Source organism: Oncorhynchus keta, chromosome 19 (assembly GCF_023373465.1).
Source record: "Oncorhynchus keta strain PuntledgeMale-10-30-2019 chromosome 19, Oket_V2, whole genome shotgun sequence".
Classification (NCBI taxonomy): Eukaryota; Metazoa; Chordata; class Actinopteri; order Salmoniformes; family Salmonidae; genus Oncorhynchus; species Oncorhynchus keta.
The window spans coordinates 73,745,944-73,767,320 of NC_068439.1; positions in this window are offsets into that span (position 1 = coordinate 73,745,944).

Here is a 21,377-nt window from a genome sequence, read left to right on the forward strand (position 1 = left end):
TCTTTCTGATATTAAACGGGTCTTTCTGATATTAAACAGGTCTTTCTGATATTAAACGGGTCTTTCTGATATTAAACAGGTCTTTCTGATATTAAACAGGTCTTTCTGATATTAAACAGGTCTTTCTGATATTAAACAGGTCTGTCTGATATTAAACGGGTCTTTCTGATATTAAACAGGTCTGGCTGATATTAAACGGTCTTTCTGATATTAAACGGGTCTTTCTGATATTAAACGGGTCTTTCTGATATTAAACGGGTCTTTCTGATATTAAACAGTTCTGGCTGATATTAAACGGGTCTTTCTGATATTAAACAGGTCTGGCTGATATTAAACGGGTCTTTCTGATATTAAACAGTCTTTCTGGCTGATATTAAACGGTCTTTCTGATATTAAACAGGTCTGGCTGATATTAAACGGGTCTTTCTGATATTAAACAGGTCTGGCTGATATTAAACGGGTCTTTCTGATATTAAACAGGTCTGGCTGATATTAAACGGGTCTTTCTGATATTAAACGGGTCTTTCTGATATTAAACAGGTCTTTCTGATATTAAACGGGTCTTTCTGATATTAAACGGTCTTTCTGATATTAAACGGGTCTTTCTGATATTAAACGGTCTTTCTGATATTAAACGGGTCTTTCTGATATTAAACGGGTCTTTCTGATATTAAACAGGTCTTTCTGATATTAAACGGTCTTTCTGATATTAAACGGGTCTTTCTGATATTAAACAGGTCTTTCTGATATTAAACGGGTCTTTCTGATATTAAACGGGTCTTTCTGATATTAAACGGGTCTTTCTGATATTAAACAGGTCTTTCTGATATTAAACGGGTCTTTCTGATATTAAACGGGTCTTTCTGATATTAAACGGGTCTTTCTGATATTAAACAGGTCTCTTCTGATATTAAACGGGTCTTTCTGATATTAAACAGGTCTTTCTGATATTAAACGGGTCTTTCTGATATTAAACAGGTCTTTCTGATATTAAACGGGTCTTTCTGATATTAAACAGGTCTTTCTGATATTAAACGGGTCTTTCTGATATTAAACAGGTCTGGCTGATATTAAACGGGTCTTTCTGATATTAAACAGGTCTTTCTGATATTAAACGGGTCTTTCTGATATTAAACAGGTCTTTCTGATATTAAACGGGTCTTTCTGATATTAAACGGGTCTTTCTGATATTAAACGGGTCTTTCTGATATTAAACGGGTCTGTCTGATATTAAACGGGTCTTTCTGATATTAAACGGGTCTGGCTGATATTAAACGGGTCTTTCTGATATTAAACGGGTCTTTCTGATATTAAACGGGTCTTTCTGATATTAAACGGGTCTTTCTGATATTAAACGGGTCTTTCTGATATTAAACGGGTCTTTCTGATATTAAACGGGTCTGGCTGATATTAAACGGGTCTTTCTGATATTAAACGGGTCTTTCTGATATTAAACGGGTCTTTCTGATATTAAACGGGTCTTTCTGATATTAAACGGGTCTTTCTGATATTAAACGGTCTTTCTGATATTAAACAGGTCTTTCTGATATTAAACGGGTCTTTCTGATATTAAACGGGTCTTTCTGATATTAAACGGTCTTTCTGATATTAAACAGGTTCTGATATTAAACGGGTCTTTCTGATATTAAACGGGTCTCTTTCTGATATTAAACGGGTCTTTCTGATATTAAACGGTCTTTCTGATATTAAACAGGTCTTTCTGATATTAAACGGGTCTTTCTGATATTAAACAGGTCTTTCTGATATTAAACTCTTTCTGATATTAAACGGGTCTTTCTGATATTAAACGGGTCTTTCTGATATTAAACGGGTCTTTCTGATATTAAACGGGTCTTTTCTGATATTAAACAGGTCTTTCTGATATTAAACGGGTCTTTCTGATATTAAACGGGTCTTTCTGATATTAAACAGGTCTTTCTGATATTAAACGGGTCTTTCTGATATTAAACGGGTCTTTCTGATATTAAACGGGTCTTTCTGATATTAAACGGGTCTTTCTGATATTAAACGGGTCTTTCTGATATTAAACGGGTCTTTCTGATATTAAACGGGTCTTTCTGATATTAAACGGGTCTTTCTGATATTAAACGGTCTTTCTGATATTAAACGGGTCTTTCTGATATTAAACGGGTCTTTCTGATATTAAACGGGTCTTTCTGATATTAAACGGGTCTTTCTGATATTAAACGGGTCTTTCTGATATTAAACGGTCTTTCTGATATTAAACGGGTCTTTCTGATATTAAACAGGTCTTTCTGATATTAAACGGGTCTTTCTGATATTAAACGGGTCTTTCTGATATTAAACGGGTCTTTCTGATATTAAACGGGTCTTTCTGATATTAAACAGGTCTTTCTGATATTAAACGGGTCTTTCTGATATTAAACGGGTCTTTCTGATTTAAACGGGTCTTTCTGATATTAAACAGGTCTTTCTGATATTAAACAGGTCTTTCTGATATTAAACGGGTCTTTCTGATATTAAACAGGTCTTTCTGATATTAAACAGGTCTTTCTGATATTAAACAGGTCTTTCTGATATTAAACGGGTCTTTCTGATATTAAACAGGTCTGGCTGATATTAAACGGGTCTTTCTGATATTAAACAGGTCTTTCTGATATTAAACGGGTCTTTCTGATATTAAACAGGTCTGGCTGATATTAAACGGGTCTTTCTGATATTAAACAGGTCTGGCTGATATTAAACGGGTCTTTCTGATATTAAACAGGTCTGGCTGATATTAAACGGGTCTTTCTGATATTAAACAGGTCTGGCTGATATTAAACGGGTCTTTCTGATATTAAACAGGTCTGGCTGATATTAAACGGGTCTTTCTGATATTAAACGGGTCTTTCTGATATTAAACGGGTCTTTCTGATATTAAACGGGTCTGGCTGATATTAAACGGGTCTGGCTGATATTAAACGGGTCTTTCTGATATTAAACGGGTCTTTCTGATATTAAACGGGTCTTTCTGATATTAAACGGGTCTTTCTGATATTAAACGGGTCTTTCTGATATTAAACGGGTCTTTCTGATATTAAACGGGTCTTTCTGATATTAAACGGGTCTTTCTGATATTAAACGGGTCTTTCTGATATTAAACGGGTCTTTCTGATATTAAACAGGTCTTTCTGATATTAAACGGGTCTTTCTGATATTAAACGGGTCTTTCTGATATTAAACGGGTCTTTCTGATATTAAACGGGTCTTTCTGATATTAAACGGGTCTGGCTGATATTAAACGGGTCTTTAAACGGTCTGATATTAAACGGGTCTTTCTGATATTAAACGGTCTTTCTGATATTAAACGGTCTTTCTGATATTAAACGGGTCTTTCTGATATTAAACGGGTCTTTCTGATATTAAACGGGTCTTTCTGATATTAAACGGGTCTTTCTGATATTAAACGGGTCTTTCTGATATTAAACGGGTCTTTCTGATATTAAACGGGTCTTTCTGATATTAAACAGGTCTTTCTGATATTAAACGGGTCTTTCTGATATTAAACGGGTCTTTCTGATATTAAACGGGTCTTTCTGATATTAAACGGTCTTTCTGATATTAAACGGTCTTTCTGATATTAAACGGGTCTTTCTGATATTAAACGGGTCTTTCTGATATTAAACGGGTCTTTCTGATATTAAACGGGTCTTTCTGATATTAAACGGGTCTTTCTGATATTAAACGGGTCTTTCTGATATTAAACGGGTCTTTCTGATATTAAACGGGTCTTTCTGATATTAAACGGGTCTTTCTGATATTAAACAGGTCTTTCTGATATTAAACGGGTCTGGCTGATATTAAACGGGTCTGTCTGATATTAAACGGGTCTTTCTGATATTAAACAGGTCTTTCTGATATTGAACGGGTCTGGCTGATATTAAACAGGTCTGGCTGATATTAAACGGGTCTTTCTGATATTGAACGGGTCTGTCTGATATTAAACGGGTCTTTCTGATATTAAACGGGTCTTTCTGATATTAAACAGGTCTTTCTGATATTAAACGGTCTTTCTGATATTAAACGGGTCTTTCTGATATTAAACGGGTCTTTCTGATATTAAACAGGTCTTTCTGATATTAAACAGTTCTGGCTGATATTAAACAGGTCTTTCTGATATTAAACGGGTCTTTCTGATATTAAACGGGTCTTTCTGATATTAAACGGTCTTTCTGATATTAAACGGGTCTTTCTGATATTAAACAGGTCTTTTAAACTGATATTAAACGGTCTTTCTGATATTAAACGGTCTTTCTGATATTAAACAGGTCTTTCTGATATTAAACGGTCTTTCTGATATTAAACGGGTCTTTCTGATATTAAACGGGTCTTTCTGATATTAAACGGTCTTTCTGATATTAAACAGGTCTTTCTGATATTAAACGGGTCTTTCTGATATTAAACGGGTCTTTCTGATATTAAACAGGTCTGTCTGATATTAAACTCTTTCTGATATTAAACAGGTCTTTCTGATATTAAACGGGTCTTTCTGATATTAAACGGGTCTTTCTGATATTAAACGGTCTTTCTGATATTAAACGGGTCTTTCTGATATTAAACGGTCTTTCTGATATTAAACGGGTCTTTCTGATATTAAACGGGTCTTTCTGATATTAAACGGGTCTTTCTGATATTAAACGGGTCTTTCTGATATTAAACGGGTCTTTCTGATATTAAACGGGTCTTTCTGATATTAAACGGGTCTTTCTGATATTAAACGGGTCTTTCTGATATTAAACGGGTCTTTCTGATATTAAACGGGTCTTTCTGATATTAAACGGGTCTTTCTGATATTAAACGGGTCTTTCTGATATTAAACGGGTCTTTCTGATATTAAACGGGTCTTTCTGATATTAAACGGGTCTTTCTGATATTAAACGGGTCTTTCTGATATTAAACGGGTCTTTCTGATATTAAACGGGTCTTTCTGATATTAAACGGGTCTTTCTGATATTAAACAGGTCTGTCTGATATTAAACGGGTCTTTCTGATATTAAACAGGTCTTTCTGATATTAAACGGGTCTTTCTGATATTAAACGGGTCTTTCTGATATTAAACAGGTCTTTCTGATATTAAACAGGTCTTTCTGATATTAAACAGGTCTTTCTGATATTAAACGGGTCTTTCTGATATTAAACAGGTCTTTCTGATATTAAACGGGTCTTTCTGATATTAAACAGGTCTTTCTGATATTAAACGGGTCTTTCTGATATTAAACAGGTCTTTCTGATATTAAACGGGTCTTTCTGATATTAAACGGGTCTTTCTGATATTAAACGGGTCTTTCTGATATTAAACGGGTCTTTCTGATATTAAACGGGTCTTTCTGATATTAAACGGGTCTTTCTGATATTAAACGGGTCTTTCTGATATTAAACGGGTCTTTCTGATATTAAACGGGTCTGGCTGATATTAAACGGGTCTGGCTGATATTAAACGGGTCTGGCTGATATTAAACGGGTCTTTCTGATATTAAACGGGTCTTTCTGATATTGAACGGGTCTGTCTGATATTAAACGGGTCTTTCTGATATTAAACGGGTTTCTGATATTAAACGGTCTTATTAATCGGGTCTTTCTGATATTAAACGGGTCTTTCTGATATTAAACGGGTCTTTCTGATATTAAACGGGTCTTTCTGATATTAAACGGGTCTTTCTGATATTAAACGGGTCTTTCTGATATTAAACGGGTCTTTCTGATATTAAACGGTCTTTCTGATATTAAACGGGTCTTTCTGATATTAAACGGGTCTTTCTGATATTAAACGGGTCTTTCTGATATTAAACAGGGTCTTTCTGATATTAAACGGGTCTTTCTGATATTAAACGGGTCTTTCTGATATTAAACGGGTCTTTCTGATATTAAACGGGTCTTTCTGATATTAAACGGGTCTTTCTGATATTAAACGGTCTTTCTGATATTAAACGGGTCTTTCTGATATTAAACGGGTCTTTCTGATATTAAACGGGTCTTTCTGATATTAAACGGGTCTGGCTGATATTAAACGGGTCTTTCTGATATTAAACGGGTCTTTATTAAACAGGTCTTTCTGATATTAAACGGGTCTTTCTGATATTAAACGGTCTTTCTGATATTAAACGGGTCTTTCTGATATTAAACGGGTCTTTCTGATATTAAACGGGTCTTTCTGATATTAAACAGGTCTTTCTGATATTAAACGGGTCTTTCTGATATTAAACGGTCTTTCTGATATTAAACGGGTCTTTCTGATATTAAACGGGTCTTTCTGATATTAAACGGGTCTTTCTGATATTAAACGTCTTCTTTCTGATATTAAACGATATTAAACGGGTCTTTCTGATATTAAACGGGTCTTTCTGATATTAAACGGGTCTTTCTGATATTAAACGGGTCTTTCTGATATTAAACGGGTCTTTCTGATATTAAACGGGTCTTTCTGATATTAAACGGTCTTTCTGATATTAAACGGGTCTTTCTGATATTAAACGGGTCTTTCTGATATTAAACAGGTCTTTCTGATATTAAACGGGTCTTTCTGATATTAAACGGTCTTTCTGATATTAAACAGGTCTGTCTGATATTAAACGGGTCTTTCTGATATTAAACGGGTCTTTCTGATATTAAACAGGTCTTTCTGATATTAAACAGGTCTTTCTGATATTAAACAGGTCTTTCTGATATTAAACGGGTCTTTCTGATATTAAACAGGTCTGTCTGATATTAAACAGGTCTTTCTGATATTAAACGGGTCTTTCTGATATTAAACGGGTCTTTCTGATATTAAATGGGTCTGGCTGATATTAAACGGGTCTTTCTGATATTAAACGGGTCTTTCTGATATTAAACGGTCTTTCTGATATTAAACGGGTCTTTCTGATATTAAACGGGTCTTTCTGATATTAAACGGGTCTTTCTGATATTAAACGGGTCTTTCTGATATTAAACGGGTCTTTCTGATATTAAACGGGTCTTTCTGATATTAAACGGGTCTTTCTGATATTAAACGGGTCTGGCTGATATTAAACGGGTCTTTCTGATATTAAACGGTCTTTCTGATATTAAACGGGTCTTTCTGATATTAAACGGTCTTTCTGATATTAAACGGGTCTTTCTGATATTAAACGGGTCTTTTTGATATTAAACGGGTCTTTCTGATATTAAACGTGTCTTTCTGATATTAAACGGGTCTTTCTGATATTAAACAGGTCTGTCTGATATTAACCGGGTCTTTCTGATATTAAACAGGTCTTTCTGATATTAAACGGGTCTTTCTGATATTAAACGGGTCTTTCTGATATTAAACGGGTCTTTCTGATATTAAACGGGTCTGGCTGATATTAAACGGGTCTTTCTGATATTAAACGGTCTTTCTGATATTAAACGGTCTTTCTGATATTAAACAGGTCTTTCTGATATTAAACGGGTCTTTCTGATATTAAACGGGTCTTTCTGATATTAAACGGTCTTTCTGATATTAAACGGGTCTTTCTGATATTAAACGGGTCTTTCTGATATTAAACAGGTCTGTCTTAAACAGGTCTCTGATATTAAACGGGTCTTTCTGATATTAAACAGGTCTTTCTGATATTAAACGGGTCTTTCTGATATTAAACGGGTCTTTCTGATATTAAACAGGTCTTTCTGATATTAAACAGGTCTTTCTGATATTAAACAGGTCTTTCTGATATTAAACGGGTCTTTCTGATATTAAACGGTCTTTCTGATATTAAACAGGTCTTTCTGATATTAAACAGGTCTTTCTGATATTAAACGGGTCTTTCTGATATTAAACAGGTCTTTCTGATATTAAACGGGTCTTTCTGATATTAAACGGTCTTTCTGATATTAAACGGGTCTTTCTGATATTAAACGGGTCTTTCTGATATTAAACGGGTCTTTCTGATATTAAACGGGTCTTTCTGATATTAAACGGGTCTTTCTGATATTAAACGGGTCTGGCTGATATTAAACGGTCTGGCTGATATTAAACGGGTCTGGCTGATATTAAACGGGTCTTTCTGATATTAAACGGTCTTTCTGATATTAATATTAAACGGGTCTTTCTGATATTAAACGGTCTTGGTCTTTCTGATATTAAACGGGTCTTTCTGATATTAAACGGGTCTTTCTGATATTAAACGGGTCTTTCTGATATTAAACGGGTCTTTCTGATATTAAACGGGTCTTTCTGATATTAAACGGGTCTTTCTGATATTAAACGGGTCTGGCTGATATTAAACGGGTCTGGCTGATATTAAACGGGTCTTTCTGATATTAAACGGGTCTTTCTGATATTAAACGGGTCTTTCTGATATTAAACGGGTCTTTCTGATATTAAACGGGTCTTTCTGATATTAAACGGGTCTTTCTGATATTAAACGGGTCTTTCTGATATTAAACGGGTCTTTCTGATATTAAACGGGTCTTTCTGATATTAAACGGGTCTTTCTGATATTAAACGGGTCTTTCTGATATTAAACGGGTCTGGCTGATATTAAACGGGTCTTTCTGATATTAAACGGGTCTTTCTGATATTAAACGGGTCTTTCTGATATTAAACAGGTCTTTCTGATATTAAACAGGTCTTTCTGATATTAAACGGGTCTTTCTGATATTAAACGGGTCTTTCTGATATTAAACAGGTCTTTCTGATATTAAACGGGTCTTTCTGATATTAAACGGGTCTTTCTGATATTAAACAGGTCTGTCTGATATTAAACGGGTCTTTCTGATATTAAACGGGTCTTTCTGATATTAAACGGGTCTTTCTGATATTAAACGGGTCTTTCTGATATTAAACGGGTCTTTCTGATATTAAACGGGTCTTTCTGATATTAAACGGGTCTGGCTGATATTAAACGGGTCTTTCTGATATTAAACGGTCTTTCTGATATTAAACGGGTCTTTCTGATATTAAACGGGTCTTTCTGATATTAAACGGGTCTGGCTGATATTAAACGGGTCTTTCTGATATTAAACGGGTCTTTCTGATATTAAACGGGTCTTTCTGATATTAAACAGGTCTTTCTGATATTAAACGGGTCTTTCTGATATTAAACGGGTCTTTCTGATATTAAACAGGTCTTTCTGATATTAAACAGGTCTTTCTGATATTAAACGGGTCTTTCTGATATTAAACGGGTCTTTCTGATATTAAACAGGTCTGTCTGATATTAAACGGGTCTTTCTGATATTAAACGGGTCTTTCTGATATTAAACAGGTCTGTCTGATATTAAACGGGTCTTTCTGATATTAAACGGGTCTTTCTGATATTAAACAGGTCTTTCTGATATTAAACAGGTCTTTCTGATATTAAACAGGTCTTTCTGATATTAAACGGGTCTTTCTGATATTAAACAGGTCTTTCTGATATTAAACGGGTCTTTCTGATATTAAACGGGTCTTTCTGAATTAAATGGGTCTGGCTGATATTAAACGGGTCTGTCTGATATTAAACGGGTCTTTCTGATATTAAACGGGTCTGGCTGATATTAAATATTAAACGGGTCTGGCTGATATTAAACAGGTCTTCTGATATTAAACGGGTCTTTCTGATATTAAACGGGTCTTTCTGATATTAAACAGGTCTGTCTGATATTAAACAGGTCTTTCTGATATTAAACGGGTCTTTCTGATATTAAACGGTCTTTCTGATATTAAACGGGTCTTTCTGATATTAAATGGGTCTGGCTGATATTAAACGGGTCTGTCTGATATTAAACGGGTCTTTCTGATATTAAACGGGTCTGGCTGATATTAAACGGGTCTTTCTGATATTAAACGGGTCTGGCTGATATTAAACGGGTCTGTCTGATATTAAACGGGTCTGGCTGATATTAAACGGGTCTGTCTGATATTAAACGGGTCTGGCTGATATTAAACGGGTCTGTCTGATATTAAACAGGTCTTTCTGATATTAAACAGGTCTTTCTGATATTAAACGGGTCTGGCTGATATTAAACGGGTCTTTCTGATATGAAAAAGGTCTTTCTGATATTAAACGGGTCTGGCTGATATTAAACAGGTCTGTCTGATATTAAACGGATCTTTCTGATATTAAACGGGTCTTTCTGATATTAAACGGGTCTGGCTGATATTAAACGGGTCTTTCTGATATTAAACGGGTCTGGCTGATATTAAACGGGTCTTTCTGATATTAAACGGGTCTTTCTGATACTAAATGAGTCTGGCTGATATTAAACGGGTCTGGCTGATATTAAACGGGTCTGGCTGATATTAAACAGGTCTGGCTGATGTTAAACAGGTCTGGCTGATATTAAACGGGTCTGGCTGATATTAAACGGGTCTGGCTGATATTAAACGGGTCTGGCTGATGTTAAACGGGTCTGGCTGATATTAAACGGGTCTGGCTGATATTAAACGGGTCTGGCTGATATTAAACGGGTCTGGCTGATATTAAATGGGTCTTTTTGATATTAAATGGGTCTGGCTGATATTAAATGGGTCTTGTTGATATTAAACGGGTCTGGCTGATATTAAACGGGTCTGGCTGATATGAAACAGGTCTGGCTGATATTAAACAGGTCTGGCTGATGTTAAACAGGTCTGTCTGATATTAAACGGGTCTGGCTGATATTAAACGGGTCTGTCTAATATTAAACAGGTCTGGCTGATATTAAATGGGTCTTTTTGATATTAAATGGGTCTTGCTGATATTAAATGGGTCTTGCTGATATTAAACGGGTCTTTCTGATATTAAATGGGTCTTGCTGATATTAAATGGGTCTTGCTGATATTAAATGGGTCTTGCTGATATTAAACGGGTCTTGCTGATATTAAATGGGTCTTGCTGATATTAAACGGGTCTGTCTGATATTAAACAGGTATTTCTGATATTAAACGGGTCTTTCTGATATTAAACGGGTCTGGCTGATATTAAACGGGTCTTTCTGATATGAAAAAGGTCTTTCTGATATTAAACGGGTCTGGCTGATATTAAACAGGTCTGTCTGATATTAAACGGATCTTTCTGATATTAAACGGGTCTTTCTGATATTAAACGGTCTGGCTGATATTAAACGGTCTTTCTGATATTAAACGGGTCTGTCTGATATTAAACGGGTCTTTCTGATATTAAACGGGTCTTTCTGATATTAAATGAGTCTGGCTGATATTAAACGTGTCTGGCTGATATTAAACGGGTCTGGCTGATATTAAACAGGTCTGGCTGATGTTAAACAGGTCTGGCTGATATTAAACGGGTCTGGCTGATATTAAACGGGTCTGGCTGATATTAAACGGGTCTGGCTGATGTTAAACGGGTCTGGCTGATATTAAACGGGTCTGGCTGATATTAAACGGGTCTGGCTGATATTAAACGGGTCTGGCTGATATTAAATGGGTCTTTTTGATATTAAATGGGTCTGGCTGATATTAAATGGGTCTTTTTGATATTAAACGGGTCTGGCTGATATTAAACGGGTCTGGCTGATATGAAACAGGTCTGGCTGATATTAAACAGGTCTGGCTGATGTTAAACAGGTCTGTCTGATATTAAACGGGTCTGGCTGATATTAAACGGGTCTGTCTAATATTAAACAGGTCTGGCTGATATTAAATGGGTCTTTTTGATATTAAATGGGTCTTGCTGATATTAAATGGGTCTTGCTGATATTAAATGGGTATTTTTGATATTAAACGGGTCTGGCTGATATTAAACGAGTTTGTCTGATATTAAACGGGTCTAGCTGATATTAAACAGGTCTGGCTGATATTAAACAGGCCTGGCTGATATTAAACGGGTCTTTCTGATATTAAACGGGTCTTTCTGATATTAAACGGGTCTTTCTGATATTAAATGGGTCTGGCTGATATTAAATGGGTCTGGCTGATATTAAACAGGTCTGGCTGATGTTAAACAGGTCTGGCTGATATTAAACGGGTCTGGCTGATATTAAACGGGTCTGGCTGATATTAAACGGGTCTGGCTGATATTAAACAGGTCTGGCTGATGTTAAACGTGTCTGGCTGATATTAAATGTGTCTGGCTGATATTAAACAGTTCTGGCTGATGTTAAACGGGTCTGGCTGATATTAAACGGGTCTGGCTGATATTAAATGGGTCTGGCTGATATTAAACGGGTCTGGCTGATATTAAACAGGTCTGGCTGATGTTAAACGTGTCTGGCTGATATTAAACGTGTCTGGCTGATATTAAACGGGTCTTTCTGATATTAAACGGGTCTTTCTGATATTAAACGGGTCTGGCTGATATTAAACGGGTCTGTCTGATATTAAACGGGTCTTTCTGATATTAAACGGGTCTGTCTAATATTAAACGGCTCTTTCTGATATTAAACGGGTCTGTCTGATATTAAACGGGTCTTTCTGATATTAAACGGGTCTTTTTGATATTAAACGGGTCTTTCTGATATTAAACGGGTCTGGCTGATATTAAACGGGTCTGTCTGATATTAAACGGGTCTGTCTGATATTAAACGGGTCTTTCTGATATTAAACGGGTCTTTCTGATATTAAATGAGTCTGGCTGATATTAAACGGGTCTGGCAGATATTAAACAGCTCTGGCTGATGTTAAACAGGTCTGGCTGATATTAAACGGGTCTGGCTGATATTAAACGGGTCTGGCTGATATTAAACGGGTCTGGCTGATATTAAACAGGTCTGGCTGATGTTAAACGGGTCTGGCTGATATTAAACAGGTCTGGCTGATGTTAAACAGGTCTGGCTGATATTAAACGGGTCTGGCTGATATTAAACGGGTCTGGCTGATATTAAACGGGTCTTTCTGATATTAAACGGGTCTGGCTGATATTAAAAGGGTTTGTCTGATATTAAACGGGTCTGGCTGATATTAAACGGGTCTGGCTGATATTAAACAGGTCTGGCTGATATTAAACAGGTCTGTCTGATATTAAACGGGTCTGGCTGATATTAAACAGGTCTGGCTGATATTAAACGGGTCTTTCTGATATTAAACGGGTCTGGCTGATATTAAACAGGTCTGGCTGATATTAAACAGGTCTGGCTGATATTAAACGGGTCTTTCTGATATTAAACGGGTCTGTCTGATATTAACCGGGTCTGGCTGATATTAAACGGGTCTGGCTGATATTAAACAGGTCTGTCTGATATTAAATGGGTCTGGCTGATATTAAACAGGTCTTTCTGATATTAAACAGGTCTGGCTGATATTAAACAGGTCTTTCTGATATTAAACAGCTCTTTCTGATATTAAACGGGTCTTTCTGATATTAAACAGGTCTGTCTGATATTAAATGGGTCTGGCTGATATTAAACAGGTCTTTCTGATATTAAACAGGTCTGGCTGATATTAAACAGGTCTGTCTGATATTAAACAGGTCTTTCTGATATTAAACAGCTCTTTCTGATATTAAACGGGTCTTTCTGATATTAAACAGGTCTGTCTGATATTAAACGGGTCTGGCTGATATTAAACAGGTCTTTCTGATATTAAACAGGTCTGGCTGATATTAAACGGGTCTGTCTGATATTAAACGGGTCTGGCTGATATTAAACAGGTCTGGCTGATATTAAACAGGTCTGGCTGATGTTAAACGGGTCTGGCTGATATTAAACAGGTCTGGCTGAAGTTAAACAGGTCTGGCTGATATTAAACGGGTCTGTCTGATATTAAACAGGTCTGGCTGATATTAAACAGGTCTGGCTGATATTAAACAGGTCTGGCTGATATTAAACAGGTCTGGCTGATATTAAACGGGTCTGTCTGATATTAAACGGGTCTGGCTGATATTAAACAGGTCTGGCTGATATTAAACAGGTCTGGCTGATGTTAAACAGGTCTGTCTGATATTAAACGGGTCTGGCTGATATTAAACGGGTCTTTCTGATATTAAACAGGTCTTTCTGATATTAAACGGGTCTTTCTGATATTAAACGGGTCTTTCTGATATTAAACAGGTCTTTCTGATATTAAATGGGTCTGGCTGATATTAAACGGGTCTGGTTGATATTAAACAGGTCTGGCTGATGTTAAACAGGTCTGGCTGATATTAAACAGGTCTGGCTGATATTAAACGGGTCTGGCTGATATTAAACAGGTCTGGCTGATGTTAAACAGGTCTGTCTGATATTAAACGGGTCTGGCTGATATTAACAGGTCTTTCTGATATTAAACGGGTCTTTCTGATATTAAACGGGTCTGTCTGATATTAAACGGGTCTGTCTAATATTAAACTTGTCTGGCTGATATTATGCTGGTCTGTCTGATATTAAACGGGTCTGTCTGATATTAAACGGATCTGTCTAATATTAAACAGGTCTGGCTGATATTAAACGGGTCTGTCTGATATTAAAAGGCTCTGTCTAATATTAAATGGGTCTGGCTGATATTATGCAGGTCTGTCTGATATTAAATGGGTCTGGCTGATATTATGCAGGTCTGTCTGATATTAAATGGGTCTTTTGATATTAAACGGGTCTGGCAGATATTAAACAGCTCTGGCTGATGTTAAACAGGTCTGGCTGATATTAAACGGGTCTGGCTGATATTAAACGGGTCTGTCTGATATGAAACGGGTCTGTCTAATATTAAACAGGTCTGGCTGATATTATGCAGGTCTGTCTGATATTAAACGGGTCTGTCTGATATTAAACGGGTCTGTCTAATATTAAACAGGTCTGGCTGATATTAAACGGGTCTGTCTGATATTAAAAGGGTCTGTCTAATATTAAATGGGTCTGGCTGATATTATGCAGGTCTGTCTGATATTAAATAGGTCTGGCTGATATTATGCAGGTCTGTCTGATATTAAACGAGTCTGGCTGATATTAAACGGGTCTGGCTGATATTAAACAGGTCTGGCTGATGTTAAACGGGTCTGGCTGATATTAAACGGGTCTGGTTGATATTAAACAGGTCTGGCTGATGTTAAACAGGTCTGGCTGATATTAAATGGGTCTGGCTGATATTAAATGGGTCTGGCTGATATTAAACGGGTCTGGCTTATATAAAACGGGTCTGTCTGATATTAAACGGGTCTGTCTAATATTAAATGGGTCTGGCTTATATTATGCAGGTCTGTCTGATATTAAATGGGTCTGTCTGATATTAAATGGGTCTTTTTGATATTAAATGGGTCTGTCTGATATTAAATGTCACATAGCCTACTCTACTGTAAATGTATTGGATTGAATCAACTGAGACTGCAGCAAGTGAGGTCTCAAATCAAATATACGAGTAACCTTGTTGAAATGTACACTCGCGTTCAAAAGTTTGGGGTCGCTTAGAAATGTCCTTGTTTTATGAAAGAAAAGCACATTTTTTGTCCATTAAAATAACATCAAATTGATCAGAAATACAGAGTAGACATTGTTAATGTTGTAAATGACTATTGTAGCTGGAAACTGCCGATGTTTTAATGGAATATCTAGATAGCTGTACAGAGACCCATTATCAGCAACCATCACTCCTGTGTTCCAATGGCACGTTGTGTTAGTTAATCCAAGTTTATAATTTTAAAAGGCTAATGATCATTAGAAAACCCTTTTGCAATTATGTTAGCACAGCTGACAACTGTTGTCCTGATTAAAGAAGCACTAAAACTGGCCTTCGTTAGACTCGTTGAGTATCTGGAACATCAGCATTTGTGGGTTCAATTACAGGCTCAAAATGGCCAGAAACAAATACCTTTCTTCTGAAACTTGTCAGTCTATTCTTGTGCTCAGAAATGAAGGCTATTCCATACGAGAAATTGCCATGAAACTGAAGATCTCGTACAATGCTGTGTACTATTCCCTTCACAGAACGGCGCAAACTAGCTAAATTAGCTAACACAACGTGCCATTGGAACACAGGAGTGATGATTGCTGATAATGGGCCTGTCACGCCCTTTCATGAGCATTTTTTATTCTCTATTTTCTGTTAGGTCGAGGTGTGACTAGGGGGGTGTTCCTATCTAGGTTGTTTCGGTCTATGTTCGTCTGGTATGGTTCCAAGTCAGAGGCAGCTGTTTATCGTTGTCTTTGATTGGGGATCATATTTAGGCAGCCATTTCCACACTGTATTTTGTGGGATCTTGTTTTTGTGTAAGTGCCTTTGAGCACTCCAGAACGTCACGTTTAGGTTATTGTTTTTGTGTGTTTCATTAAATAAATATGTGGAACCCAGTTTATGATGATCGTGACAGAAGATCCCACCACAACAGGACCAAGCAGCATGCCCAGGAGGAGAGGGTATCCTGGACTTGGGAGGAGATTTTGGATGGGAAGGGATCCTGGACTTGGGAGGAAATCCTGGCAGGACAGGATCGCTTTCCGTGGCGGCAGACGTAAGGAGAGAAGGGAGGACAGCGACGACGTCGGGATTCGCGCCCAATAGAATGCCCAAAAGACAGCCCATATTTTTTGGGGGGGGAACACGGGGTGGTCGGCGGAGCCGGGGAGTGAACCAGAGCCCATCTGGGAGAGGATGGAGAAATTGGAGGAGAGTGAACAGAGGGAGTCAGCTCCCCGTACTTGTCCTGAGGAGCGTGCGATCAGTCTGAGGAAATCTGTGCTGGCTCCACGCACCAGGTCTCCAGTGCGCCTCCACATCCCAGTACGTCCTGTGTCAGCTCCCCGCACTCACCGTGCGGCGTGTGTCATCGTTCCGGTACAATTTGTGCCGGATCTACGCACCAGGTCTCCTGTGCGCCTCCCCAGCCCAGTTACGTCCTGTGCTAGCACCCCGCACTCACCGTGCGGAGGTTGTCCTCTGTTCGGTACCAGTTGTGCCGGCTCCATGCACCAGGTCTCCAGTACGTCTCCCCAGTCCGGTACCTCATGTGCCTGCTCCCCACACTCTCCCTGAAGTGCGTGTCACCAGTCCGGTGCCACCTGTGCCGGCTCCACTCACCAGGCTTCCGGCGATGTTCCCCAGTCCAGACCTTCCGACGACAGTCCACAGTCCGGAACCTCCTGCGATGGTCCACAGTCAGGAACTTCCTACGACGGTCCACAGTCCGGAACCTCCTGCGACGGTCCATGGTCCAGAACCTCCAGCTCCAGGGCAGGAGCCTCCCTCTGCGCCAGTGCCCAGTCCAGACACAGTGTCCAGTCCCGCTCCATGGTAGGAGCCTTCCTCTGCACCGATGTCCAGTCCAGGCACGGCGTCCAATCTCACTCCAAGGCCGGAGCCTTCCTTTGTGCCGGAGCCTTCCTTTTTGGTACTGTCATGCCCTAACCATATAGAGCCTTTTTTATTCTCTATTTTGGTTAGGTCGGGGTGTGACTTGGGGGGGGGGGTGTTCCTATCTAGGTTGTTTAGTTCTATGTTGGCTTGGTATGGTTCCCAATCAGAGGCAGCTGTTTATCGTTGTCTCTGATTGGGGATCATATTTAGGCAGCCATTTCCCCACTGTGTTTTGTGGGATCTTGTTTTTGTGTAGTTGCCTGTGAGCACTCCAGAACGTCACGTTTCGGTTATCCTTTGTTGTTTTTGTGTGTTTCATTAAATAAATATGTGGAACCCAGATCACGCTGCGCTTTGGTCCGAGAATGCTTGCAACGATCGTGTATACCTATGTAGATATTCCATATATATTCCATAAATCTGACGTTTCCAGCTACAATAGTCATTTACAGCATTAACAATGTCTACACTGTATTTCTGATTAGTGAACGAGTGCACACTTCAGGAGGAAGAAGAGATTATTGGGACGCAACCAAAGGGATTTCCAACTGACCAACCAGACATGAGGAAAAGACAAGTATCATGAGTGTGAATCATCCCCACACACTAGGATAATGCTGAGTTGATTGTGCTGTGATGAACAACATCATCCTGGGTTGTGTTCATTGCGGCACAAAAAAATCCAATAAATAAATAAAATGAAAACAAGCATTTCTCATTCGACAAGCCCAGCTAAAACTTCTGTGTTTCAGCCGGTTTCTTCCGTTTCGTGCTTAATGAACACAACCCAGGTTACTCTGAAACAGAAGGGGCATTTACTATGTACAACACCTCTGTCTCGAAAAAAAAAAACCTTTGGGTTCCAGCCCATCCATAGTGATAAGCCTTCCAGGAGCTAGTTAGGCCTCTATTCCTTGGTCCACGGCTTGGCTTGGCTGACGTCAAGTACCCAATCACTGAAGCAGCAGCAGGCTGGTTTCCAGGGAGAACAAACCACTTGACCGTTCTAAAAATATCCTCCTTCAGCGCAGCCCCTTTCATATGGGTTGTCGTGGAACCTGTGCACCTCTCAGTCTTTATTAACGCATCCGCATCAAGGCATCCATTCAATATCAAATCAAACCACATGTTGTTTTTCACGTGCCGAATACAGCTGGTGTAGACTTTACTGTGAAATGCTTACGAGTCCTTCTCAACAATGCAGATTTTCAAAATAATAATTCAAATTAAATAATAGCACAACAAATAAAATAAAATATACAAGAATGGAGCTATATACAGGAAGTACCAGTACCAGATCAATGTGGAGCTATATACAGGAAGTACCAGTACCAGATCAATGTGGAGCTATATACAGGAAGTACCAGTACCAGATCAATGTGGAGCTATATACAGGAAGTACCAGTACCAGATCAATGTGGAGCTATATACAGGGAGTACCAGTACCAGATCAATGTGGAGCTATATACAGGGAGTACCAGTACCAGATCAATGTGGAACTATATACAGGGAGTACCAGTACCAGATCAATGTGGAGCTATATACAGGGAGTACCAGTACCAGATCACTGTGGAGCTATATACAGGGAGTACCAGTACCAGATCAATGTGGAGCTATATACAGGGAGTACCAGTACCAGATCAATGTGGAGCTATATACAGGGAGTACCAGTACCAGATCAATGTGGAGCTATATACAAGGAGTACCAGTACCAGATCAATGTGGAACTATATACAGGGAGTACCAGTACCAGATCAATGTGGAACTATATACAGGGAGTACCAGTACCAGATCAATGTGGAACTATATACAGGGAGAACCAGTACCAGATCAATGTGGAGCTATATACAGGGAGTAACAGTACCAGATCAATGTGGAGCTATATACAGGGAGTACCAGTACCAGATCAATGTGGAGCTATATACAGGGAGTACCAGTACCAGATCACTGTGGAGCTATATACAGGGAGTACCAGTACCAGATCAATGTGGAGCTATATACAGGAAGTACCAGTACCAGATCAATGTGGAGCTATATACAGGGAGTACCAGTACCAGATCAATGTGGAGCTATATACAGGGAGTACCAGTACCAGATCAATGTGGAGCTATATACAGGGAGAACCAGTACCAGATCAATGTGGAGCTATATACAGGGAATACCAGTACCAGATCAATGTGGAACTATATACAGGGAGTACCAGTACCAGATCAATGTGGAGCTATATACAGGAAGTACCAGTACCAGATCAATGTGGAGCTATATACAGGAAGTACCAGTACCAGATCAATGTGGAGCTATATACAGGAAGTACCAGTACCAGATCAATGTGGAGCTATATACAGGAAGTACCAGTACCAGATCAATGTGGAGCTATATACAGGGAGTACCAGTACCAGATCAATGTGGAGCTATATACAGGGAGTACCAGTACCAGATCAATGTGGAACTATATACAGGGAGTACCAAACTTTTGAAAGGTAGGATATATATGATAGATATTTGTCAAATATTTATATGGCCATTGGAAATGATGCAGACAATTACATTGATGGAAGCCAGATTTTATCTGCAATATTGAACCTGATCTACTCCCAATTTGTATTATATTTTTTATTTTAAAAATTAACACACTAAATGTGATCAATTAAACACATGTCTATTTAGACTGTAGTCTGACTCGACCATGTGATGTAGGCTATCAGTCCCAGGATGGCTAAAGAGACCCAGATAAGAAGCTATACCAGGCTGTTCTAAGACTGAGAATCAGGACGCCCCTCCACAGCCCCACACACAAACACATTTTGAAAGGGATGCTAGTGAGAGTCTGATCCATTTGTGTCCTCATAAGTCTTTGAGGGAAAGCCATCTTTAAACCTTTTCATACAGTGTTAAATCGTAAGGACACTCAGAACACAGAACTGCAGCTAGGTTCCTCAGGGTGTGTCCCAATAATACAGGGTTTATATACAAATGTAAGCAATATTTGAAGTAATTATGTTTTAGTCAAATATTATATCTGTTTGGGCTTCTTGCAGTCAATTTGCAGTCTACAAATGATTTGTAATTATGTTCTGGCCCCCCGACCGTCCGCTCAAGAAGAAATCAGTCCTCGGTTTAATCTAGTTGATGATCCCTGCAATAATATCTCCTTTCTCCCGAAGTTTGCACTTATTTACTTGTTCCCCACAAATCCAAAAGCATTGGAAACACACACCTGTTTAGGTAAGGTGCTGGCTAGGCGAAATTCCACCGTATTAATTATACCAGCAATTTTCTTTCAAATCAGTGAAGGGACATGAACAGCTGCACACTTTGGGAGAAAGGAGCGATAATTGGGACTCGCTCCTTGTTATAATGAGAATGGCCCCTCACACTTCATTAGGCAGCCTCTACTGTAATGAGGTGGTCTGAAACAAAGTATCCAATATATGCGTCCTCCTTCCTATTCCCCAAGAGATCTGTGTGATTTTAATACCAGCTCAGTTTATTGGCATGCTGAGTCATGGGATGTGTCCCAAACGGCACCTCATTCCATATGTAGTGCACTATTTTTGACCAGGGCCCATAGGGATCTGGTCAAAAGTAGTGCACTTTATAGGGAATATGGTGCCATTTGGACGAGGACCATGGTTATTCCGCTTCAGAGGCTCTGGGTACAATCTTTTGCTCCAATCTCAACTAGCTCTCATTTGAGGCAGAGTATTTCTGTGAAACTCTATGGGTTCATCTTCTACTGTTTGAAGTTGAACCAATGCTCTGTAGACTACTGCTCGTGAGCTAATTAATCAAATTAAATCAAATGTTATTTGTCACATGCGCTGAATATTAACAGGTTTAGACATTCCGGTGAAATTCTTACTTACAAGCCCTTAACCAACAAAGCAGTTTTGAGAAAATAGAGATAAGAAAATATTTACTAAATAAACCAAAGGAAAAAAATAGATAAAGTGATACAAGTTGGGCTACTGTATATTTCTGACTAGTGTCTTTTCATTACAAACAGGGAAGCAGTAGTGAAATAGGCTGCACATGTAGTATAACTGCAGTAGAATCAAGGCAGAGATAACGCAATCAAGATAAACCAGGATAGACTAAGCTAATTCAAATGATCCCCATGTCATTATCATCCGAAAACCCAAACCATCAACTGATACCCCCTGTATATAGTCTCGCTATTGTTATTTTATTGCTGCTCTTTAATAAAACATTTTATTTAGATTTTTTTAGGGGT